This window comes from Chiloscyllium punctatum, chromosome 14 (assembly GCF_047496795.1).
Source record: "Chiloscyllium punctatum isolate Juve2018m chromosome 14, sChiPun1.3, whole genome shotgun sequence".
Classification (NCBI taxonomy): Eukaryota; Metazoa; Chordata; class Chondrichthyes; order Orectolobiformes; family Hemiscylliidae; genus Chiloscyllium; species Chiloscyllium punctatum.
In genome coordinates this window covers 13,080,438-13,108,304 of record NC_092752.1, presented here as the reverse complement: position 1 = coordinate 13,108,304, position 27,867 = coordinate 13,080,438, and the positions used below count along the sequence as shown (strand labels likewise).

Sequence of the window (27,867 nt, the reverse complement as noted above, 5' to 3'; positions counted from 1 at the left end):
CTTCCTTGGAAGTGGTCCCAAAGCCTTAGAAATCTGAAGCTCTCTCTCCTAGTATAGTTTCCCAGACATATTTCTAATCATTCAATTCTCCTGTTTCTATGTTCACAAACACACACAATGGACTAAGGGGGATTATCCTCAGTTTACTGCTTTGCACTTCTTGATGCCAATGTGGACCATGACCTCTCACTGTTCACCTTTCCCCAGAAAAATATCATGCAACTATTCTGTGACCACCCTGGATGCTGGCATCAGAAAGGCAACACAACATCCTGAAGTCAGGTTTCCAGCTCCAGAAATACTGGTCTATTCTCTGAACTAAATCATCCCCAATCAGCACTGCCCTTCCACTCTCCATCCCCCTCTCCCATACAACTGAGACAATGTGGCTCTGACTGTACTCTCTGGAGGGTCCATCACCTTCGCCTGTATCCAAAGTGGAATATTGATTTGCACATAAGAGTGTCTCAGGGATTCCAGTACCATCTATTCCATACCTGCTTGAACACCCCTAGTATGCAGTGTAAACACAGAACCATCTCCAGCCACTGCTCAAGATCCAAAGTTCAGAGCTCAAGCTTATGCAGACAATAACATCTCCTGCAGATGCATTGGTCTGGGACAGTGTTTCCATGACACACCACATTCCATTCACCTGAGCTGCCTCTCATACTCTAACTACTGTCTGTTATAGCTCACCAGTTACTCACCAACAGTTAGTTTGGCTGTGCCAAACTAGGAGCCGAATAATGGTTGGTGAAGAGAAAGTAAATTAAGATGATAGAGAGAGAGAAAGGAACACCTCCTCCTGACTTCACCTAACTCCTCGTTCACCAAACCTACTCTGCTCGAAATCTGGTCTCGGCTTTTTTATATTCTTTGAAGCTGTACAACAAAAGCTAGACTGAACTAGTTTAAGTAAATATCTCAAACTACTTGCCAGTGGAGCCTGTTTACCCTGTCTAGGCCAGGAGAAACATACTTATGTTACCTTAGTTCTTAGTCCAGTAAAAACCAGTTAAATGCTAGCTACTGACCACACCTCTTTAAGTATTTAGAAACTTTATGACTCACCACTCACTCACGCCAAGGGTAAGGAGCAAAATGGACTGAGACTTTAAGAAAGCACAGGCCATAATCTTCAAATTCTCCTTAGATATAGGGTGTTGACAGAGGACAAGCCAATCAGCAAAGGTGAAGCTGAAGGAATAAAATGGACAACGGCAGCAGGATCATGCAGTTGGTCGAGTGACAGGAAAGAGTAGTAATGAATGGTTATACAATAAACACAAAATACTGTGAAATGCTGGAAATCTGAAATATAGAGAGAATGTGCACTTAACAGGTCATGCAGTGCCTCTGGAGACGCTTCTTCAGAATGCTTGGTGATGAATGATTGTTTTTCTGACTCATGTAAGGGACATAGGGTTCACCTGGGCTCAATATTAGGACACTGCCTTACTGGAACTGTATTGTTGAGCTATTGTTCTTATGGAGAGCTGACACCTGACATGATGGATCAAATGGCCTTTTTGTTGTGCTGTAACCATCATTTTTACAATTCTACAAAAGACCAATGAAGGGCTTATGCCCAAAACATTGACTCTCCTGCTCTTCAGATGCTGCCTGACTTATTGTGCTTTTCCAGCAGCACACTTTTTGACTCTGATCTCCAGCGTCTTCAGTCCTCACTTTCTCCTACAAAAGACCCCTCCCAAGAATCTGTAGCTTTTTAAACCTTTTGTTCTAATAAGTCACCACCACCACAAAACTAGCTGTACTTAGAAGGTCAAAGCACCTGCTTCCTCTGAATACATGGATATAGAGGAGGGGTATCGGTTCTGGTGCTGTCTATTGCATTGTACCTAGATTCTCAGGTACACAGGCACCAAGAATGAGATTTGTAGCGATGAGAAGGGTCTCCACCATGCAGCAATATGAAGTGTTGAACTCTTAAGAGGAAAATGTTCAATCGTTATCAAAACACTTACCATATATTTTAAAGAAAATAATTAATTTTCCTCTCATCTCATGTCCAGTCCATTTTAAATTTTCTACCTCACCGGATGCAATCTCAAATGTGTCTCACCAAATTCTGCAGGGCATTGATCACCAGTTTACTCACTGCTCAATAGGTCTAAATCTCAACAAATCTATATCTCAATTTAAACTTCGTCAAGTGAAGATCTGAAGCAATGTTCAGCCTCACCTTCTAATTGACCTTCCTCCTCCACATTGAGAGAGCGCCTCATTACTTTGGGTTAATCTCTTGGTTTTCCTCCTTAGATGGCTTGGCTTGAACTTTAAGTTCAGTGATCCCTGTTTTAGATTTTCCCATCTGGTTTCTCTGCATCAACTCAACCAACTCCCTTTATCATTTTAAGAGACTTTCATTCAAACATGAGTCAGCTGGCTGAGGCAGCTCGATGGCTAGAACATGTTGCATAATGGCACCAATGTCAAACTTCACTTCCATTTCAGTTGTAGTGGTAGATCATAGAGGCCTGTCTCTTTGCCTTGCCCCATGTTTGATGCAGAATGTTGCTCCCTCAAGTTGGTCTCTCTCTAACCAACCATCTCTGTTTCTATGATTTGGAGATGCCAGTGTTGGACTAAGGCACAATACATTGGCAAGACCAAGCAGAGGCTACGGCAATGGATGAATGTACACCTCAGGACAATCAACAGACAGCAGTGTTACCTTCCAGTCAGAGGGCACTTCAGCGGTCTGGGACATTTGACCTTGGACCTTCAGGTGACCATCCTCCAAGGCAGACTTTGGGACAGCCAACAATGCAAAGTGGCTGATAGCCAAGTTCGGTACCCATGGGGATGGCCTCAACCAGGACCCTGGGTTCACGTTACACTACAGGTGACCCCACTACACTGTCTCATACACTCCCACACTAAAGCACATACGCACCCTCTCTGTTATACCCCTTTGCACTCACTTTCTCACAGACACTCATAACACCCCCCCCCCCAAAACACACACGAGTTTGTGGGGGGAGTTTTTACTTGCAGAATTATATGTTGTTATTTTGCTCAAAAACAGCACGAATCCATGTAAGCTTCTGTAAATCAGTTTTTTAGATTAGAATCAGCCTGAACAATGTGGCACAGACAGCCTCACACAGGGCATCTCACACCTTCAATACATTATCTGGGCCAACATGACACCAATTGTTAAGTTCATTTGAGAATGTAACTTTTAAAAAAATTTCACTTACATGTGAAAGAACTCAAACCAACATGGTCATTCTAAAAGTTGAGACTTAAACAATCCAGATCTTTTTCAATATATAATTTCAGTTACATCCCACTGTAAGCTTTTGCTATGAATTCTGTGTCCTATGATCTTATACTGCACAACCACCTGATGAAGGAGCAGCGCTGTGAAAGCTAGTGCTTCCAAATAAGCCTGTTGGACTATAACCTGGTGTTGTGTGATTTTTATCTCTGTTCCTAGGCTATTACCCCAGCCTCAGTATGTTTTGCAACAACTCAACTCTATCACAGGTTCAAAACACAGTCAAGGTTAAGGAGAGCACAAATTCAGTTTTCTTGTTCAAAGCAATATCCAACTTTTGTTGCTAGAACATAACTAGAAAAAAAGGCAAGAAAACAAATTTCTACTGAAACAACATTATTGCTCCTAATATTGCAGTTAGAGAAATGTGCAGCAATAGCTGTTCTAGCTTTAATTATTGCCTTATTTTGTACAATTGCTGATCATCACTGAACTATTTTAATAGTCAGGCAATGACAGGAAGCACTGAAACCACATTTTTACACGCCAGGAAGTTTTCCTTCAGAATGACACACAAGCACGTGATTCCAAATCAAAACCAACTTACTTTCATTCTGTTCTTACACTGTATTACAAACTCCATGGCAACAAACATTGTTCAAGAGATTTGAATTTTGAATTGATGGATGAAAGAATGACCCAACACATTGACATTTTAAAACTATTACTGGAACAAAAGATAAAAAAACTTGATGAATTACTGTTTTGTCTTAAGCACTTTATGCTTTAAACCACAGAAAGGATCATTCCCTTTTATATTTATCAGACATTACACTTTCCACAGAATTATCATCTTTACAATAAACAGTTACTCTTAGCTTTAAGTGGACTCCTTTAATCTTAATTTCACTGAGGAGTAACATTGTATGACTGAGAGCTCCTTAAATCCACTACCAGCAGGAAAGCTTGTTTCTCTTCTCTATGTTATGCGACAGCAATCTCTCAGCTTTTAGATGGCTGCAGGTTCATCTTTTTAAAATTCATTTGGGGGATACAAGCATCGCTGGCTGGGCCAGTATTTATTGCCCACCCCTTGAGTTGCCCTTGAGTAGGCAGTGGTGAGCTGCCTTCTTGAACAGCTGCAGTCCACCAGCTGTGGGTTGACCCACAATGCCACTGAGGAGGAAATTCCAGGATTTTGACCCAGCAGAAGTAAAGGAATGGCAACATATTTCCAAGTCAAGATGGTGAGTGGCTCGGAAGAGAACCATCATTTTGAAATGGTCACAAATCTAAGGAATTCAGTTTCTTTGTTGACCGCACAGAACTGCCGTCTATGATAGTCAGTGTTTGGAGGGAAGTCTGTAATCTGATCTCATTATGACTGTCGGTTTTCATTCCCATAACAATGTGCAACACATTAACCAGATATGAACTGAGCTATTCTCGATCCCAAATCCCTTTCCTCTTATTTAAGAAAAATAGAGGGCCTGCAGCATAATTATTTACAACCCGCTGTCTTCAACATTGGAGACTTTGAGAGACTCAGAGTATACCCATTATAAACTCAGACAGCAGCCATTGTCTCCAAATATAAAAACCCTGCATCATCTTCCCAGGAAGAACATAATCTAAGCCTTCCTAAATTCTAAGGTGCATAAGCACTTATAATCATATTTACAGGTACAAGCAACAGCGTCACAATGCTGCAGCATGAAATGTTGAACTCTTAAAAGGAAAAGTTCAATTATCAAAATGTTTACTATAAAGTTAAAGAAAATAATTATTTCCTCCTTTCCATCTCATACCCAGCCCATTTTCAACGAACTAGCCCAAGCTTACCGCCAGTCAGATTTCAGAGCTTTTTCAGTGTCAGAAAGTTAAAAACAACTTTATAAACCTCACAACCGGAACATGAAGCACATGTGAATCTTTACTTGATGCATGAATGGCAACTGCCTGTGGGATCATAAGAAAATAAGATCAAAACTAGGAGCAATAGTAAGCAAATTCAGTCCCTCAAGCCTGTTCTGCCATTTGATACAATCTTGGCTAATCTCAAGATGGCACAATTTAAACTTTTCACTGAACTCCAGTATCCCTTTAGTTGAGTATTGAGCTAGTGAAGCTTAATTCTAATTCTAAATTCATTTTGGCCTCAACTCTACTTTTCTGTTCTCAATTCAATTAAACACTCAATGTACAATCAGCAATGATGTATGGCAACATTTTAAAAAATGATCAAATACTACAAATGTTCAGTCCCTGATATTTAAAAAAGTGATCACCTCGCTGAATTAACAGAAGACATGCAATCAAAATGACATCCTTGTGATAAAGCGACAGAAGCACATTTTGGCATCTTACACCTGTTGAAACACACAAACATGTTACTATTGTTGATGCATGCCAATTTCAAAAAACAAAATCCTGCTAAATTAGCCAAACTGACTTGGTTCTTTGAAAGTGGGGGCCTAATGATACTTGGAGCTGGAGTATGACAGTATTTTCCAGAGGTCTGCAGCGTGCATTGATATTTGTAAGGGTTACAAATGTAGGAATGATTTTGAGAACGGTGGATTATTTAGTAAATGCACAGTAACATTTGCCTTTCCCATCTAGAAGGGCTGTTAAATATCTATCATTTGATATTCCTTTGATTCAACATTCCACTGAGAAACAAAAATTGACATGCATCTGGCAATTATTGAATACACCATACCAGAGGTACTTCTGAGAGTGCTGCACTTCTTCAGCCTAGGAAATTCAGGCTTTAAACCACAATCCTTCTATTTCTGCAAGGTACCTCTGAGCTATGCTTCAATACATATTGAAACAAAAGATTAGAATTCTTTCCTGTACTCACTGACAGTAATGAGTGGAATTAAATAGACAAACGATCCAAAGACACTGGTTCACGAACTGTTTTTCGAATGCTGTGGACAACATTTATCCCTCCACCATTGTTTAAAACAGACTGACCAGTTAGTTAACTTATCCTCCTCCTCCATGGGATCCTGCCTTGTATAAGTGACTGAGTGTTTCCCACTTCACAGTGACTTCACTTTACATGCACTTAATTGAAGTGCTTTGGAATGTCCCAAATATGTGAATGACACCAAATAAATACCAGCAGTTTTGGATGTAGGTTTGTTCGCTGAGCTGCAAGGTTCATTTCCAGACGTTTCATTACTCTACTGGGTAACATCTTCAGTGGGCCTCAGGCGAAGCAATACTGAAAATTCCCGCTTTCTATTTATGTGTTTGGGTTGGTGATGTCACCTTGCAGCTCAGCGAGCAAACCTACATCCAAAACCTCAACCTGAGCTACAAATCTTCTCAAAACTCACCAGCTGATTTCTCACTTTCAAAGTTAGGATCAGGCCAGGTATTAACATTGGAACAGTTGTGACATTGCTTAACGGGCTGCAAATATAGCACAGTAAAAAAAAAAAACACAGGAATGATGGTGTGAACATTACTTCATTTCTTTTCTCACCTGTAGCTGGCAACATGCCAAGCCATGTCAGACTCATCACATTTCCTGCCAATACTTGTAATTGCAATGGGGAAAACATCAATAAAAGTTTCAGCTCTAGCTTTAACCTTCCTGCTCATTGCTGATCATTCTGGCAATCGTGAACCTGAGGGAGCAAGTAAAGCAGCCACTTTATCTGGATTTCCACTGGAGAGATTTTATCAAGCAAGGTGACGATTGTAAAAGGAGTGTAGCAAATTACAGAGTTCTGAATCATACTAGCTCATACAGCTTCAGCCTGGCTTTGCTAACACACCCACGGCAGAGTAATTCTGTCAAGAACAGAGATACAACAACAGAGGTATGGACAGTCAGACAAAAGTCAAACTGAAGCACTCTTCAGGAACGTTCTATGAAAAAGGTACACACATTTACCCACCCAGAGTCTCATACATACCAGAGTCAAGCCATGGGTGCAAAAAGTGTAAACCGCATCGTAACCTTCCAAAACATTCTATCTGGAAATAACCTGCTTGTTGAGCAGTTCTACTTTTGGAATTGTGCTCAACTCTCAGCGTTGTCAATAGGATTTGGCTAAAAGTGAAACAAGAGCAGCATCAAGACATCGGAGGGAGGATCACTGGACCAGAAACATAAATTGTTTTCCCACCACAGATGCTGCCAAACCTGCTGAGTGTTTCAAGCAATTTTTGTTATTTTGTTCCCGATACACAGCACCCACAGTTCTTTCAGCTTTTATATAGTATTTCACTCCTTGACAAAAAATTAGTTCTTTTAAGTTTGGGTCTCATTCAAATGTTTAATAATTGTGGTACATTTACAAAGCTGAAAAATGGGATGTATTTCTTCATTCTTGTCGTCAGTTAGTCTCTCTCAATGTTATCCTTCTTTCCCTTTGAGATTTGGCTTTGAATGAAGTTTTCAAACTGATAATTCCTGGGTCAGACACCCAGTAACAATCTTTCACACTGCTAAGCGAAGAATATTGGTATACAGTTGCTTAGCCTAACCATCACAAATCCTCTGTAGAGTGTGCCATCACTCATCATCATTCATCACTTTAAGAACACAGCCCCTCAGAGTGTCAGTAGAAAAATAATGAATGAGCACCATTCATTTACAATTAAATCTACCTCGTTGGAGGTCTCTATATTAACAATGCATACAATCTGTACTTCAAGTAAAACATCAAATTTTGAGAGCAATGCTTCTAAGGTTAAAAGTAGCCTATTGCTATGACCCTGGTGTATAGTGACGCACAAGGTCTATAAATGCTTTGTGCATTATGTGCGATTCCAAACAAGTTATTCTCACTCCCTGACATTCTAAACTGTCACACATTGTTGAATGGCTCAAAAGTACAACAGTAATGTAAAATTGAAGATATGGAGACAGCAACAGTTAAAAACTAATGAAGTCAGGTGGTCTCGGTTGTACGTTGTGTTTTAACTGACAGAGGGGATTTAAATGTGCTCCATTCCTTGTGGTGCCCACTAGTCACGGAAGGTCTGAAGCGGTCATTATTAAAACTGATTCATCAAGATAGTGCAACAAAGGTGGAAGTCCCTTAAAAGGTGTATTGATGGTCTATTAGATATTTTCTAGTCAATGGGTTTAGAAATGTTATTGTACACCTCTGGAGCAAGCGAGTCTTAAACTCAGGCCTCCTGGCACAGTGGCAGGGATACTCTCATGGTGCAATACAGATCCCTATCAGGACTCTTAGTACTTAATTAAACCAAACATGTCACCCATGTAAATTGATATAATCAATATTATTAATTTTTAAAAGTAGAAACCTTGATGTAGTTTTGGACATCTATGAGGGAGAATTACTAAGGCAACATTGGTTTGATTGTTATTGAACTTTTTAGAAGAGTACCAGATACCAAAGGCGGCTACAATTGTAGAAATGATAAAGGATATGAAACCGGGTGACTAGTGGCACAGCACACCCAACACGGAAAATAAAATCATTACCTTCAAAATAACATGAAATTACAAAAGGAATTCACATTATTATCTACAAATGAATGACAGGCAGATACTAAAACAAAGCCTAACTGACTACTGGGTCATGTCCAGCGACAAATCTATATCAAGCAAAGATTACTTTCTTTAAGTTTATAAAGCTGTCTTCATGTGTACAAAGTCAGGCAGACAACTCAGCAAACAACTACTAAAACTACCAGACCAACTAGAAGGGCTATGGATAAGAATAGTGGGTAGTTGGGGAGGTAACCAGCAGCTAATTTTTCTATTATTGGGAACCAAAAGAGCTATTTCACACTGCATAGGCTGACTAATGCATTGTTGAGGACACGGAGTTTTACTCCCAAGGTTAATAGAGATTCTAAGTGACTGAGTCATTCCTCATTAAGGCAACTATCAACTTCTTCAAAGTGTGTTTCAAGAAACTTGGTATCCAGAAATACTTACTGAGCAATTACACAGCAGTAAGAGATTCCCACATGACAGGTCCATTTTAAATCCTTCCCATCTCACCTTAAGCCTATGCACTCTAGTTTGGGACTTCCCCTACCCAGGAAATGCAGATTTTGAGTTGCAGAAGGAATTTGTAGCATTCCTGTTCACAGAAGTTTGCTGTTAATGGTAGCAATTCTGCCTGGGGAACACTTTTCTGGATGGAGTCTGCCAAGGACTGGAGTTGTACATTATCTACAAACTTGCAGACAGTAACGATTTGAACAGATGATAGAAATAAATAAAAAAATGGATTACAGCAGATTATATGCAATGAGAGAAAGGTTTTATGCCTGGCAGAGTTTGTTTAAAGTATAACAGGGTATTTATCTACATAAAGGTTGGGCTAAAGCCAAGCATGTGTACAGCATCCTGAATTATGGATGCAAGGCGAATATCTAGCTATGAAAAAAGACATGAATCTTTAGGTTTACTACCAGTACTTCAAATCTACAGCAAAACAAATGGAGGTTCAAGGCTTTTCAAATGAGATTGGATTAGGATGTTTTGGGATGCTCTAAGTTTGGGGTAAAATGAAGGGGGTCATGTAACCTGTCCTGAAGTCCTCCAAACAACAAGTCAGGATGACATGGCTGTCAAAGATTAAAGGAAAGTTCTGAAAGTTTTGTTGGGAAGAAAGTGCAAGGTGTTCATATTTGGAACCAATGCAGCAGCATTTGTCCTTACAGCAATTAGGCTGTTAGTCTCCAAAATTTGCAGCAAGTGTAAAAGACAAGTTTAAACTGTCAATTTCATTTGAACACTGAATAGGGCTGATGGCTCATCTCACTGCCATTTTTACCTAGATACAAGGCCCACATGATACACATTACCATGAAACATACTATGAAAGAGAAAGGATTTCGAAGATGCACCTTAAACTCCTGTCACCAAACTGACTTAGAAATATATCACTGTTCTGTCACTGGGTCAAAATCCTGGAACTCATTGCTGAACAGCTCCACGCGCATATCCATTTTCCATGGAACCCAGCAGTTTTCCAGCACCTTCTGAAGGGCAACTGGGGATGGACAATAAGTGTTATTCTAGCCAGTGATGTCCACACCCGGTGAACAAGTTAGACACAAAAAAAAATCCGATAACATTATTTAAAGAGGAAGTGTGTTACCCCAGTCTCCTGCTTAATATCTTTCCCACAACAATCAAGATTACTTAGAGGTGGAATCACAGACAAACCAGGTAGTGAAGGAGGCAGTTGGCACACTTGCCTTTACTGTCAGTGGACTTAATATAGAAGTTGGGACATTGTGTTAAGGCTGTACAGGATATGGATTAGTTTGTTTTTAGAATACTGTGTTCATGTCTGGGCTCCCTGCCATAGGAAAGTTGTTGTTAACTTGAAAGGGTGCAGAAAAGATTTATAAAGATGTTGCTAGGATTGGAGGGCTTGAGCTACAAGGAGAGGCTGAAGAGGCTGGGGCTGTTTTCCCTGGAACATCGGAGGCTGAGGGGTGACTTTACATAGGTTTGTAAAATCATGAGGGGTATGGATAGGGTAAATCGGCAAGATGGGGGAGCCAAAACTAGAGGGCATAGGTTTAAGGTGAGAGGGGAAAGATTTAAAAGGCATCTCAAGGGTAACTTTTGCATGCAGAGGGTGTTGTGTGTATGGAATGAGCTGCTAGAGGAAGTGGAGGAGGCTGATACAATTACAACATTTGAAAAGGCATCTGGATGGTACATGAATAGGAAGGGTTTAGAGGGATATGGGCCAAACGCTGGCAAATGGGACTAGGTTTATTTAGGATACCTGGTCAGCATGGATGAGTTGGACTGAAGGTTCTGTTTCCATGCTGTCCAACTCTGTGACTATTATCTGATCATTTACTTCAATTTTGCTTGAGAATACTTGATGTGTTCAGTTTCCAACACTGGTCATCTGGAGCACTGACTGTTACAAGGTCATGAAAGGTGCTATACAAATGCAAGCTTTTTATCCTTTTATGATTTTTAAAATATATCTAATCAAATATACCCTTCTGTTTCCTCAAAACATTATTGCTTACCAATTTCTATTTCTGGTTTCTACTAAAATAGAATCTGATTCACCTCCAAGTTATTTTGGACTCCTCTCTATTTTGCTATTTCTTCAGGAGGGTGTTCTACATTCTTCAGAGCATTCTTTGGAAAAAATGATTTTTAAGATGCATCATTACTTTTTTTATGGTTGGAATATGGCCCAGTCTGGTGGGTTTGGGTCAGGTTAAAAAGGAAAAGGAACAGTAGCAAAGAGCAGGAGAGAGAAATTTATAACCATGAAAACAATGGTTAAACTTAGCCTCCACTGATTGATACACTGAGGAAGCTCCAGATTTCTGTGCAATTATTTTCTTATTGAAGTACAGTTCAACAATCACACTTGAACACCCTAGAAACTATAGTTGTCAACACTGGTTCAATTATCATGACAAATGTGAAGGCCTTCACAAGTAAACCAACAAGTTCCAACACGTACCAGACATTACAACTCTTAAAAAAGGTTGGATTATGATTGTTATACCTGATTAGACAGTTACTTTCTGTACTCAATAAATTTAGAGAAGTTTAACATGATATGGTAGGAATTTACAATTAAACAAATGGTTTTTGATTAAGTTGAGAGAACAGAACAAAAAGAATCACCTACCTGCTCTACAAAGGCAAATTCAAGACTGACCTCAGATCTCTCACCCGGAGAGGGCAAACAATACTTGGAAAAAGACTCCCAGAGGGAGAAATGGAGGCAAAAACTCGAATTTAAAATGTAACCGAGCGCAGGAATGATAAAATGATAGGCTTATTCTGGTCGGGTGAATTATAATGATGGATGGTATATGGCAATCTAATTCAAGTTTGCTCTGTTTGCATAAATGAATATCTGGAGGACTCTCCTGCAGTTAGAACAACTACCCAATATCAGATTTAGCAGTGGAAAAGTTAACAAAAATCAGAAATTGCTGGGGAAACTCAGCAGGTCTGACAGCATCAGAGAGTAGAAATCAGATTTAAAGTTTGGAGTCTGGTGACTCAGAATATTAACAAGTTCACTGCATTCAAAAAGTTAACGGCATTTTCTCTCCACAGATCCTGCATGACCTGCTGAGTTTCTCCAGCAATTGCTGATTTTGTGACAGAGGTTCAAGGTCTGGATGATGAGTGAATGCAATACAGATCAGGTACCGAGCTGATATACTCTAATACCTATAGAGTAACTAGACAGTAGTTTAGACAAAACTTTTTTAATGCCTGGAACGCACAGTTGAAAAGTATGATAACGCTAGCGGAACCAGATGCATATCTAACAAAAAAAGCTTTCAGGGATATGGGAAACCAAGGGTGAACTGAATTTGTTTTTGAAAAAGCTTGTATAGACTCAATGGATTCAATGATCTTCTTCTGTGTTGTACTGTTCTAGGATCCTAGAAGGAGCCCAGACCTCTGGGCCTAACATGGTTGATAACCAGTGGAGAACTCTCAGTTCTGAAGAAGTGTCCTCACACTCAAAACATTCACCGTTTCTCTCTCCACAGATACAACGGCAGGTGATGGCATAGTGGTCATATCACTAGACCAGTAATCCAGAACCCCAGGTGTCCATGGGATGGGAGTTCAAATCCCACCATGGAAGACAGTGAAAGTTCAATTTAAGCTTTTTGTTAAATAACCTGTAAATGAAGAAAGCTAGCCTAATGGCAACCACTGCCAATTGTTGGAAAACCTATCTGGTTCACAAATGTCCTTTCGGGAAGGAAATCTGCCATCTTTACCCAGTCTGGTATACATGTGACTCCACATCCACAGCAATGTGGTTGACTTATCTGCCCTTTGGGCAATAACAAGTTTACAAATAACCTGATAGGTTTCTCCAGTACTTTGTTTCATTATTCCAGACCTGCTGTAATTTGCTTTCAATGACATGATTTCCTCATCAATGGAACAGAAGAGAGCTCACGGGTTTAAATACAGAGTTGACACCGATATCTGACAGGAGATTCTAGTCACATCCTCCCCACCCTATTATGGTCCCAAAAGTGCACTCAAGAGTTTCAGCTCTGAACAATGAACTATTTAGCAGGATGTGCACAGTAAAATGAACATTAGAGGGCAAACGAAGGGTGCAAAAAGAACATAAGGGATGAGTTGTCAAGAGACAGGAAGGAATTGATCTGTCACTCACTAAACAAATTATTAAAACGATCTAACCACAATCTGCTCCACCCAGTTTACCCTCTGCCAGAAAAAAAATCTACAAATCGTATCGCTGTCATCCAGGCAAGATCAAACCACAATCTAAAAGAGATTAATGGAGTGAGCAGTATTTTGCTAAGCAGCTGATTAATACATTCCCATATCACAAGGACAGAGTTTGAGCTGTGTTCTGTGTCCCCATTCAGTTCTAACGTTGGTGCCTTTCTGTGATGGACTTTCAACTGTTTACAAGGGTCTCACAATAGATGTGAAAACTACCTTGGACTGAAGGCCTTAAACTGCAGCAGGTTCTTTTAACTTGGATGTTAGAGGGTAAAAGGGATGGGCTAATCGGTGTTTCAAATTCAAAAAAAAAACTGATGTGAGATTTCAGCTCAAGGGCACAGATGTAAAAAAAATAAGACTGGTGACAAGGAAGTGGAAGGATATCAGTGAAGAATGTTAAAATGGAGTTATGATATCAGCCATGATCTAACTGAATGCTGGAACAGCTCCAATAGCTGATTAACCCTCCAACCCATACCTTGCCATAATCTTACATTAAGATACAATCTGACCATTAAGTTACACAGCTCCATCACTATATTCTGGATTCTGTTAGTGCCTGATTAAACTATCGGAAATACTAATCGTCTAGGTTTCCACAGCTTTTAAGAGTAAAAACATCTACAGATTCACAACCAAGCAAATGCTAACCCCTCACACGACGACCTACCCAACAGCAAAATCAAATTACTAATCTCCCTGTTGAACCCTCTAAGAATCTTGAGTTTACTGCTCATTCTAATCTCTGGAGAACAGAGGAACAATCCTCTCTCCTTGGACATTCCAATCATCCCAGGAATCTCGGCTGACCACTCAAATCTGCACAATGCCCAATGACATGGCCTCAAGCTGCTGGCTATGTTAGGAATGGCAACTCCAGCTGAATGTAGTTGTATCTATGTACAAACAAAAAAAAAGGCCTACAATTTACTGTCCAATGCCTGTTGTTTAAAAAGCTGAACATTTGGTGGTGTGTGGCGAGAAGAGATCCAGACTGATTCTGCGTTTGATATCATTCAAGTATCTCCAATCTACTAGGATAAATAGAGATTCAGAGCTGGAAGACAGCAGTAGTCTCTTCAAAAGAGTTGCAATGGGAGCAGTAGTCTCTGGCCTAATGCCTGTCATATTTGAATACTCAATAGCAGGTGGTCCTTGCTGTTAAAGGAATCAAGGGATATGGAGAGAAAGTGGGAGTGGGATACTGAGATAGCATGATCAGCTGTGATCATATTGACTGGTGATGCAGGCTCGAAGGGCCAAATGGTCTACTCCTGCTCCTATTTTCTACATCACTTCTTTGTTTGAACAATGGTCAGGTGGCTGCGGTACCGACAGAACAGCAGCACTTGACATCTTTATCAGAGGAGGGAAAAAACAGACAAACTATAACCAACCAATCTATTCCAGGACGGTATTTCTGCTTCAACGAAATTTTGTTTAACTTTGACAGTCAACAAGTTGCTTTTGGCACCAGTCCAACTGAAAAGGTTCACTGTTTCTTCAAAAATCTCCAGCACTTACTGTGTTTTGATCACCTGATGTTTATTAACCTCCATTTTATCAATGCAGCTTTCACTGGTTCTTGTGATGTAATGGTAGTGATCCTACCTGAGTCAGGAGGTTTGGGTTTAAGTCCAACCTGCACTAGTGTGTCATCACATCTATGAACAGGTTTGTTAAAAGCGAAATGAAGGCAAATTTCAAATGCTTTTAGTTCTTCCATGGGATGTCAAGGCCAACATTTGCCACTCGTCCCTAAATGTCCTCAAAGTGAGTGGCTTTTTTTTTCCCATTTCAGAGGGTGCTTAGACATTAATCACATTGCTGTGGGTCTGGAGTCACATGGAGGCCAGACCAGGTAAGGGCAGCAGTTTCTGCCCCTAAAGGGTATGAGTGAACCAGATATTTTTTACAACAATGACAGTTGAGATGATCACCATGACTGACGTGATCTTAAATCCATAAATCTAGAATCATTAAGTTAAATTCTGCCAAGTGCCAAAGTGGGATTTGAACCCATGACCCCCAGAACCTGAGCCTTAAGATTGCCTGTTCAGTGACATTGCCATGATGTCACTACCACTGATATTTTGCTGGCATGTGCTACGAGGAAATAGGGGTGAAATTTGGGCTTGAGGATTCCTCAAATCTCCAGCAATGACTTATCATTGACTTATAGAATCCTTACAGTGTGGAAACAGGCCATTTTGCCCAACATGTCCACACCAAACCTCTGAAGAGTATTCCACCCAGACCCATTCCCCCTGACTAATGCACCTAATCTACACATCCCTGAACACTGGCTATTTAGCATGGCCAATTCACCTAACCTGCACACCTTTGGATTGTGGGAGAAAACCAGAGCACCCAGGGGAAATCCACGCAGACACGGAGAACGTCTGTGTGAAGTTTGCACAATCGCCAGAGGCCGGAATCGAACCCGGGCCTCTGGCCCGGTGAGGCAGTATTGCTAACCACTGAGCCACCGTGCTTGCCTGATGCAGAATGGTGGAAGACCTCCCAGATATAACTCCAATGTTTACCAAATATTGGCTGTTTCACACAAGTGGCATTGTGTCCGCAATATAACTAATGTATCTCCACTGTGTTGCTCACCTTTACTCCGTGATGAACTTACAAGATCTCAGCGTACATGGACCTTTCTTCCATTCCCGTCAGGTATACTTCAGCACTCCAAACAACCAACGTTAGACAACATTCAATAATTAAAACCTTGAAAAGAAAACAAACGTGAAGTGTAGAGAGACAGACAGGTTGGGATGAGTGTTACATGAAACAGCAGCCAAGAACAAAGTAGACAAACTAACAGAATCACAGAATGTGTTCGATCGGCCCATCATGTCGGAGAGTTGCTGAACAAGCATTTTACCTAGTGCCATTCTCCTGCCTTCTGACCCTATCTCAGACGGTCATTCCTTTTCAAATCACCAACTAATTCCTTTCTGAAATAACAGCTGCCTCCATCACGCTCTCATGCTACTGTCCGGACACTCAACCGCGTGCTGTGTGAAGCAGCTTCTCCTTGAACTTCTTTCACCAATTCCTTTAATCTATGCCCTCTTATTCTCAATCGCAAGTGGGAACACTTTCTCCTTACTTGCTATGTCCACCCCCTCTGATTTGACTGTACAAGATCAGATTTCCTCTCATGGGAGAACAGTCCACTGTATCTTCGTGACTTGAAGTTCTTCATCCCTGGAACCACAGTCATAAACCTCCTCTGTACTCTCTCTAATGCCTCCACAACTAACTCCAGCTTCATGCTGCATTCAACTGGCCAGTTCAGGTGTAAAGCTGCATGCACGACTGGATATGCTCTTTTTCAGATGGTGTGGGGAAGCAGGCCTCAAATGCATTTGAAGTGTTAGATTTTATTACTGCAAGACTGTGGTTGCAAAGTTCACTGTCAAAACTGTTCTTTTCTTCAAATAGAAGAGAAACCGGCAAGGAACATGGATTGTTAAAATCAAATCCTCCCGTCTTACTACTGCACCCAGCTGCGGGGATCAGCCCATTGCTGATCACACCAATACAGTATAATCTCATTGAACAGGGGCTCTGGCAAGGTTGTCAGTGCTCTGCAATACACTAACTCTGGCAGCATATTTGCCCTAATTGTGGGAATCTTGTGTGCGTAGTGCCAACACCAGAAATGCATTACAATCCTGTCCATCTTTCCAAAGTACAGATGCTTTGGAAGGCGATCTCCCACTCCTACCTCCAGCATGGTACCTGCACCTGATCCGATAATATTTATCTTCGTTCATGCAATGCAGGAACCAGATATGGGCACCATAGTGCTGAAAGATTAACTAAATATTTATTACATCTCCTGGTCTATACACATATTACAATTGCGGACTTTTTAAAGTGTCTGGGTTAGTAACTAACTATTTTTCCAACATACTCAAACGGCACAACTTAAGACAGAAACTGAGACCTTTATACCCTCAGGTCACACGCTGATGCAGTAGTGATATATTACAAGCTTTACTGTAAACTGCCTCTAAGACAACAACATAACTCCAGGTTCACTGCAGTACAGCTGTTTCCTGCACGGTTTGTTTTAGGTATTTTTAAACAACCTGTTCAAAAAGGTTATTACACACCTCTGAGGAGCAGGTGGGATTTGAACCCAGGCCACATGGCCCAGAGGTAGGGAAATTACCACTGCCCCATAAACACCCACTCACTTTGTTAAAAGGCCATCAAATTCCAATGATCAGGTAGAGCGAGGTGTCCAAACTGCTTCTTTCAGTCATTATCAGGCATGTGCTTGATGGGGTTGTCTTAGTCAGAGAAGTACAGAACAGAAACAGGCCCTTCGGTCCAACACATCCATGCCGACCAGATATCCTAACCTAATCTAGTCCCATTTGCCAGCACTTAGCCCATATCCCTCTAAACCCTTTCTATTCATATACCCATCCAGATGCCTTTGAAATGCTGTAATTGTACCATACTCCACCGCTTCCTCTGGCAGCTCATTCCATACACGCACCACCCTCTGCATGAAAAAGTTTCCCCTTAGGTCCCTTTTAAATTTTTCCCCTCACTCTAAACCCCAGCCCAGGAAAAAGACTTTGTTTATTAAACCTATCCACACATGATTTTATAAACCTCTATAAGGTCACCCCGCAGCCACCAACGCTGCAGGGAAAACAACCCCAGCCTATTCGGCATCCCCCTATAGGTCAAACCCACCAATCCTGGCAACATCCTTGGAAATCTTTTCTTAACCCTTTCAAGTTTCACAACATCCTTCCAATAGGTGAGAAACCGGAATTGCACACAATATTCCAGTGGCCTAACCAATGTCCTGTACAGCCACAACATGACTTCCCAACTCGTGGGGAAGAAAATTTGCCACCTTTTCCTGGTCAGGCCTACATGTAACTCCAGAGCCAATGAAACACAGCTGACCTTTAACTTCCCTCTGAAACGGCCAAGAGAGCCACTCAATTTAAGGATTCTGGCCTTGTCAGCAATATCCATCTCCTACACAAGCCAATTGTTTTTAAGAAACAGCTGATCCTGAGATAATACCCTGGTCACATATCCACTGGGATCACAGATTTCCATCTCTACAACATTGTCCAGCTCTGCTCCTGCTTCAGCTCAGCTGCTGACGAAAAGCCCATCCAGGTTCTTGCTGCTGCTGGACTTGAACAGTCTCCAGCTCAGCTTCCCCCATCCCCCCGCCCCCAAAACAGTATCTGGAGTCAAAACACGTGGCACTGGAAAAGCACAGCCAGTCAGGCAGTATCCAGGGAGCAGTAGAATCGAAGTTTCGAGCACAAGCTCTTCATCAGGAAACGTCAATTTTCCTGCTCCTTGGATGCTGCCTGACCGGCTGTGCTTTTCCAGCAACACACTTTTTGACTTTGATCTCCAGCATCTGCAGTCCTCAATTTCCCCCACAGTATCTTGGACACGTTCAGAATTTTACTGTTCTACTCCCGTTCACCCATTACTCCCATTCTATTTGGTTTAAATCAGATTCTGGATGATCAATCACAAAATGCCTACAGTGTGGAAAGATGCCATTTAGACCGTCAGGTCTGCCCTGACTCTCTGAAGAGCATCCCATCTAGACTCCGCACCCTACCCTATTCCTGTAACCCTACATTTACCATGGTTAATCCACCTTGCCTGCACATCCTTCAGCCCAAACTGGTCCAGAATGATCATGGAGCCAACATCATTCAGTTCTGCACACTGTGACATCAGCACACACACGTAGACTGTCCCACCTCCAATTCACTTTTAAATAACACCGACCAATTCCACATACACACCACTGCCTGGTGTTGCATTGATCATTAATGGCAGGACTCTTATCCAGCATTCACCAGGGAACAGAATTTGAACCATTCCTAGAGTGTAGTGGCTTACGGCTGGAACACAGATGGTGTGGCTAGTGTGTGGTGCTGCTGTTACAGCAATGCTGACATTGTCCCTCAGGGAGTGAGGAGTCTTGATCAGTTGTTGACTAGTAGAGATGGTAATGTCTGCTTCGAGCTGTGAACAAGAAACCACTGGTCCCAAATTACCCAAATGGGGTATGTGCTTTTGTCATTTTACCTTTGTGCATGCACAGTCCTTGCATCATTTATACAATTCATGGCATTATAGAACATCAGAGGGTACAGTTTCAGAGTGAAGGAGCACCAAATGAAGTTTGGGAGGAGGAAGAATTTCTTCTCTCAGGGAGAAGAGAATTGTCGGAGCTCCTTGCCACAGAGAGCGGCGAGGGTAGAACCCTTGTGTATTTTTAAGGCTGAGACAGGTAGTTTCTTGGACAGTGGGGGAAATCAAGACTTCCAGGAAAATGGCAAGCAAGTGGACGTGCGGAATGCCAGATCAGTCATGATCCTAATGAATGGCACAAGGGGCTGAATGGCCTACTCCTGTTCCTTTTTTTATGGTCTATTAATAACCTCAGGGTTAAATGTAAACATTTAACAGCCAAGTACTTTAGGACTATAAATTATTCCTTCTACACAGGAAATTTAGCAATTTGCATACAATAAACTCAAACCACAATGTGATAATAATCTTTGTAGATGCTGATTTAAGGTTAACTGTTGGTCAGTGCACAGGGAGAACTCCCCTGTTCTAATAGCACCATGTGATAGTTAGAATCCCCAAAAGGTCAAATAGTGAAACATTTAATCCAAACAACCACATTTCTAACAGATCATCTCTCCCCCAGTATGTCAATGAAGTATCAATTTAGATTATACACGAGCCTGGACTGAGACTCAATTGAAGGCAAGAGTTTTTGCAACCGAATGTTTGACACCTTAAAATGTTTGAGCAGAATACCCTCTATCCCAGTTAATATTTCATTTTAATAAATCTCCTGTCCAAGTCCAGGAAGAAGGCAGGGAGGGGAGAAGCAATTAAAAGGAGATTCTCAAAGTATAGCTGCCACAACCATCATTTATTTATTCTAAGTCAGTTACAAGTCATCCATCATCCGGAGTCAACATACGATCTAGAATTATTATCTAATCAAATACAGAGCAGTGGGGGAAGTTGGGAGACAAGAGGAAAGTATCACAATATTACAAAATACGGATGCATTGTTTGAGGACGATTTAGTGGTTTGGATCAGAAATTGGCTAGCCGAAAGAGGGTGGCGGCTGATGGGAAATATTCATCCTGGAGTTCAGTTACTACTGGTGCACCGCAAGGACCTGTTTTGGGTCCACTGTTTTTCGTTATTTTTATAAATGACCTAGACGAGGGCAGAAGGATGGGTTAGTAAACTTGCTGATGACACTAGAGTCAGTAGAATTGTGGATAGTGACGAAGGATGTTGTAGGTTAGAGAGACATAGATAAGCTGCAAAGCTGGGCTATGAGGTGACAAATAGAGTTTAATGCGGAAAAGCGTGAGGGGATTCACTTTAGAAGGAGTAACAGGAATGTAGAGTACTGGGCTAATGGTAAGATTCTTGGTAGTGCAGATGAGCAGAGAGATCTCATTGTCCAGGTACACAGATCCTTGAAAGTTGCCACCCAGGTTGATAGGGTTGTGAAGGCGGCATACAATGTGTTAGCTTTTATTGGTACGGGGATGGAGTTTTGGAACCAGGAGGTTATGCTGCAGCTGTACAAAACTCTGGTACGGCCGCATTTGGAGTATTGTGTACAGATCTGGTCACCGCATTATAGGAAGGATATGGAAGCTTTGGAAAGGGTGCAAAGGAGATTTACTAGGATGTTGCCTGGTATGGAGGGAAGGTGTTATGAGGAAAGGCTGAGGGACTGGAGGCTGTTTTCATTAGAGAAGGTGGTTGAGAGGTGACTTAATTGAGACATAAGATAATCAGAGGGTTAGATAGGGTGGATGGTGACAGCCTTTTCCCCCTTGGATGGCGATGGCTAGCACGAGGGGACATAGCTTTAAATTGAGGCATGATAGATATAGGACAGATGTCAGAGGTAGTTTCTTTACTCATAGTAGTGAGGCCATGGAATGCACTGCCTTCAACAGTGCTAGACTCGCCAACATTAAGGGGATTTAAATGGTCATTGTATAGGCATATGAACGAGAATGGAATAGTCTATGTTAGATGGGCTTCAGATTGATTCCACAGGTCAGTGCAACAGAGGGCCGAGGGGCCTGTACTGCACTGTAATTTTCTATGTTCTAATATCATTGTGCTCTACAGCTAACTGGTACAATTCCAAATTGGGTCAAAAGTTCTTTGTTCAAGCAGTAATAATCAAAAGGTGGTTTGTTCCAAATGTTCCTACACCTACGGAAATCTGTCAGGGATATTTTTAGTATTTCATACTTATGGAATTACTGGCAAAGATAGATTTCATTTGCAATAGTTCTGATGTTACATTCTTGAGCAAGGCACTAGTGACAATAGCATTTCAGAGGTGGTGTATCTGGCAATGTTAAACTAGAGTCCGTTCTGCCCATTAAAGTAGACTGAAAGGATCATTACACACATTATTCATACATATAACGTCAGAGCAGAAGCAGGCAATTCGGCCCCTCCTGTCTGCTGCACCATTCAATAAGATTACGGCTGATTTACTTGTCTTCGGATTGACAGTCCCATCCACCCGGAGATTCTCATCAGGCAAGGTGATTGAAGGTTATCTACTTCCGATTTAAAAAACACAATGAGCCTACCACCAACACCTTTGCACCTAGAGATTTGTCACCCCACAACTCCACTAAATCGTTCAGGAATGCTTCCCTAGTGATTATAATTTCAACAAATTCCTCTCCTTCGTTCAACCCCCTGATTTACTGAGAGGTTTCAATCTTCCCGGTACAAGATGAAAGAAGCAAAGTATTCATTAGATTAGCCATTTCTTTATTATTATATATTCTTAACTCCCCATTCTCACCAACACTCACTTTACTTACTATAGCTATCAGAAAATCAAATAGTAACTCTTGCTATCAGTTTTTACATTTTTAGGTAGCTTCCTTTCATATTCTAATTCATTTGAGTCATACTCTGTCATTCTTTTATATTCTGACTAGTCATCTGATTTGTCACTCATCTTTTAGCAAGTTTGCAGATGACACCAAAATTGGAGATATAGTGAACAGCAAAGAAGGTTACCTCCGATTACAACAGGATCTTGATCAGATGGGCCAATGGGCTGAGAAGTGGCAAATAGAGTTTAATTCAGATAAATGTGAGGGGCTGCATTTTGGGAAAGCAAATCTTAGCAGGACTTATACACTTATTGGTAAGGTCCTAGGGAGTGTTGCTCAACAAAGAGACCTTGAGTGCAGATTCATAGCTCCTTGAAAGTAGAGTCACAGGTAGATAGGATAGTGAAGGCAGCGTTTGGTATGCTTTGCTTTATCGGTCAGAGCATTGAGTACAGGGGTTGGGAGGTTATGTTGCAGCAGTACAGGACATTGTTAGGCCACTTTTGGAATGTTGCATGCAATTCTGGTCTCCGTCCTATCGGAAAGATGTTGTGAAACTTGAAAAAGGTTCAAAAAAGATTTACAAGGATGTTGCCATGGTTGGAGAATTTGAGCTAAATGGGAGAGGGTGAACAGAATGGGGCTGTTTTCCCTCGAGCGTCGGAGGCTGAGGGGTGACCTTATAGAGGTTTACAAAATTATGAGGGGCATGGATAGGATAAATAGACAAAGTCTTTTCCCTGGGGTCAGGGAGTCCAGAACTAGAGGGCAAAGGTTTAGGGTGAGGGGAAAGATATAAAAGAGGCCTACGGGGCAACTTTTTCACACAGAGGGTGGTACGTGCATGGAATGAGCTGCCAGAGGAAGTACTGGAGGTTAGTACGATTGCAACATTTAAAAGGCACCTGGATAGGTATATGAATAGGAAGGGTTTGGAGGGAATATGGGCTGGGTGCTGGCAGATGGGACAGATTGGGTTGGGATATCTGGTCAGCACAGATGAGTTGGACTGAAGGGTCTGTTTCCATGTTGTACGTCTCTGTGGCTCTAATTATATGCATTTTTCTTAAATTTGACGTTTTCCTTAACTTCTTTAGTTAACCATGGATGGTAACCATTGCCTTGGAAGTTTTCCTTATGCACCTGTCATGATTATTCTGAAATATCCCCTACCAATACTTTCCTGATCTTTCTCCTAGCCTTATATTCCCATTCACTTCAGCTAGCTCAGTTTACATGTCCACAACATGGCCCTTATTTATGTTTAAAGTACCAATCCTAGACCCACTCTTCTCCCTTCACTTTAAAAAGAGAAGGAGATTAATTCTTTCAGTATCTCGGCCAATATTCCTCCATCAGCCAACTCCATGTACAAATGTACATTTACCTTGTTCCTTCAAGGGAATATATCATAAGCTACTTCATAAAAGTGTAACATCAGAATTTGACTCTGAGCCATATAAGATGATTTTTGAAGGATAAACCTTGGAAAAATAGGTCGGTTTTAAAGATCATCTGGCAGGACTAGAAAGAAAGAGAAGTTTAAGAAAGGAATGCCAGATCTCCATGGACCCAAGGAGCTAAAGGCACAGTCACCAGTGATGGAGTATAATTCATCGTTTTCTCACTCACTTTAAGGAACTTGATTATTTTGTAATGGAGGGTGGCTGATTGGAGGTCAGATTTCTGGTATTCTTAGCACAGACTGTTAGATTCTAAGAATTTGGTAAAAATTATCTTTTCTTTAAAATTCTACTATTTAAACTCTTAGGCTTAACACAAGGCTCAACACAGTTCTTTGCAGAGTTTATTATGTGATCCCTTACATCGCTATTTGAGTATTAACCCTTTACTTATAATTATGGCTCATAGTTATGGCAGAAACCAAAAGTTGCACTCCACTTTCAGACATTGCAGTTGAGAGTCAATGCTGAATCATATTGTCAGTCAGCTCTCAAGTCAAGTGAGATTTCCAAAGTGCACAATGTTTTTAAATTGTACTCCTGTTTAGTTTGTTTGGTCACAACGTAGCATTTGAAAAATATCTGCAAATTAAACTGGTGAGGAAGTGATTTGTTTAAACTTGCACCATCACATTTGCTAACCTGGGCGGCCAGTCACACAAAAATGAGTCACAATACATTAAGAACTTTAATAAATGAGGCATAAAGAAACAATGGACAAAATGGCTAACTGACAGAGATCAGTTTCATGAGCCACCTGGCTCACTAGCCAATTTGGAGCAGTTCCAGCCATGCATGTTGCAATGAATATTTGTGGGTTGCACCTCAGCCACAGCTGTAGAAAACCCTAAAGATATCTTGCAACTGCACCAGCACAATGAGCAGTAAGCTCACCTGAAAACTAGTGAGGGACAGCTTCTGACCAGGTATTTCTGAACACGGGGGGCGGGGGGTGGAAGAGGGGTCGGTGGTACAATAATCTGGAATTGAATCATGGAGAAGCCTAACAGGTAAGCAACTGGACAGACCAGATTTGTTGTTATTCCAGTCTTGTGAAATTTAGGCCACAGTGTTACTTACAATATCTTCCCGAGTGCACTCACTTTTTTTAAAGGATCTCTTCTGGACAGCTATTAAGTGATTCATCCGTTTCCAAAAACTTCAAACCCACACTAGTACTAAAATGGCCAATATCTAACACACTTCTGTTTCAAAGATTACTTGCTTGACTTCAACAATAAAGTAATTTCTAGCCCAGTTCATGTATTTGATCAAAAATCTCCCAGTGGCAAGTTACTCCCTGCTCCTTCCATTTAACTCCATTAAACCTACAATTCCCAATGTGGTGTAGAAGAGTGAAGAACGAGCAATAATTCAGCATCTTGCATGACCTCCACAACCCTAAACAATTCACAGTCAGTGAACAAGTTTTGAAATGTGGTTACTGTTGCAATGGAGACAATCCCAACTGGTCAAAATTTTAATTATTCTCTTGTGGATCATGGGCATCACTGGCTGAGCCAGCATTTATTGCCTGTCCCTAGTTGTCCTTGAGATGTAGCGTGAGCTTCCTTCTTCCTTCCACTGAAATCTCTCTGATGTAGGTAGTACCATAATGCCCTTACAGAGGATGTTCTAGGATTCTGACTCTGACACTGAAGGAATAGCAATATATTTCAGAGTCAGAATAGTGAGTGGCTTGGAGGGGAACTTATGGGTGGTGGTGTTCCAATGTATCTGCTGCTCCTGCTCTTCTCGATGGAAGTGCTTATTGGTTTGGAAGGTGCTGAAGGGAATTTTGCACACAGTCCCACAGCAAGCACACTCAGTGAAATTTCATGAGCAATTATGTACGTACCTGGACATTATCCCTTCTCTCATAGAGACCTGGGACATGTGTCTATAAAAGACAACCATAGGCGAAAGCCTAGTGACATCATGATTAGGCAATTAATCCAGAAACTCAACTAATGTTTTGGAGACCACTGTGGCAGATAGTGGAATTTAAATTAAATTTAAAAATCTGGATTTAAAAAGGACCTAATGATGACCATGAAACCATTGTCAATTTTCAGGGAAAATCCAGCCAGTTCACAAACCTCTTTTAGGGAAGGTGATCTGCCATCCTTACCTGGTCTGGCCCACATGTGACTCCAGACCCATAGCAATGTGGTTGACTCTTAACTATCCTCTGGACAACTAGGGATGGGCAATAAATGCTGACCTAGCCAGAGATGCCCATAATCTATGAGTGAATTTTTTTTTTAAAAAAAAGAGCAATAGGGCCTTGAGAATTTTGAATAAACATCTTGTGGAAGAGGTAACACTTCAGGCAGTGCTACACTCCTTCAGTGTGTCAGCCCATACCACACGCTCCAGTCTATCGAATGAACCACCTAATCCAGATAAATAAAATACACATTGTGCTGCTGCTGCTAATTATCAAGAGTAAAACATCGTTGGCCTTATTCTTATCTTGCCAAGAATTAGAACCTTAATTTTTAACAAAAAACATTCAATTAGCTTTATCAACTCTTTCAACTGCTTGCCCTGTCGGTTCCCAGTTCCTGGCTCAGATTTAATCTAATCCAGAATGTGTACAGCCCCCTATTCGGAAATTGAACCAATCGCCACTCCCAAATCCACGTTGGACTCAGCAGTAAACCTGATCAATAATGAGGGGGGTGGGGGCAAAGGTTAGTTGGAACTCAGCACGTAGGCACAAGAAAGGTTGTGTTCTTACCTAGTACCTCAAACCCGATGACCTGTTCACCGTTAACACCAACATCAGTTGCTCCTGCCAGTGACTAACTGGGTTTGTACGAAAAGGGTATCACAACCGGTATCATTCAGGAGTCACAGGGGAATGCCTATGGAGCCAGAGGGGAACAAACACAGGAATAAACACACCAGTATTGAGGAAAATAGAGTAATTACATTCTGTCACTAAAAATAAACTCCAGCATGGAAATAAACGCACTGCCAGCTTTGATCAGGGAAGCAGCCGCTGAGAGTAAGAACCAACTGTACATCCAACAGAAAACTTAATTCTAACTTTGATAATCTGCATTTCTGCACCCCACGCCCACTGTCAGGGTCTCCCAGTGTCTGAACTCAACACACAACTTTGCAGCGAGTCGCCTTTCAACGGCTCCTCTCTCCTATAAACAATCCCCTTCCATACCAACTTTATCCAAAACAGCTCGGTCAGAGTCCCTCTGAATCATACTCCCAGGTAGACCAGATCTTTAGAGCTGCTTCTCACTTATGTCCGGTGTTAAGACACAAAAGCTGTGCCATTATTATCCAGACAGTGTCCCATTCCCCGCTGGAACAGAGTCGTTATAATTCCCACAAAACTTCGGAAGGTGGTGTGAGGAAATGCTGAAAAGCCCCTTACCACAGCTAGGACCACTCATGCCCCGGGACTGAGTCCCCCTCCTCTATGTGCTGTGCTGGGATAGGTCTGTTTATGGTGAACAGCGCAGCTCCGGATTAAACCCGGTGTAGAGGCTCCACCTTCAGCCCAGTCTACATAGGAACCCCTCCCACAAACACTCTTCACGATTAAAATACACACTTCAGAACTGGTTTTATTTTCCTTTCCACCTCACGAACTCTCTGCTCCTCTTGTGTGTGTGTTTTAAACTAAAACATTTTAATCTTGTACACATAATGCAGAAATGATAAAGAAAACTGGTTTACCTCCCCAGAATTTAAAGTGAGTTTCGATTCACAACAAATTATCTGACTTCTGCGGTTGGTATACAATTCCGGTTGTGAGGTCAGATGTGTAACCCAAATCACTATAAATCGATTGTTGTATTGTGAGGAGCTGTTGACATTTCTTATAAAAGTATAAAATTTAGATCTGAAGCTATGTTACTCTCTGGACACTGTGAGAGTGCCTTTAAGTGGATTGGGGGCGATCAGTTTTACCACAAAAGACAAAGATTAAAAAGACTATTTAGTCCCTC

The 27,867-nt window shown here is 41.3% G+C and overlaps 1 protein-coding gene across 1 annotated transcript in view; it reads right to left on the bottom strand.

Moving 5' to 3' along the window:
* Positions 1–27,362, bottom strand: part of sgms2a (sphingomyelin synthase 2a) — a 77,287-nt gene extending 49,925 nt beyond the window's left edge. Inside the window, exons 1-3 of the mRNA XM_072583907.1 lie at positions 27,291–27,362; positions 26,634–26,760; positions 16,107–16,223 (exon numbers count right to left, since the gene is read on the bottom strand). The gene's annotated coding sequence lies outside the window, so the exon portion shown is untranslated. The remainder of the gene's footprint in view (positions 1–16,106; positions 16,224–26,633; positions 26,761–27,290) is intronic.
* Between the last annotated feature and the right edge of the window lie 505 nt (positions 27,363–27,867).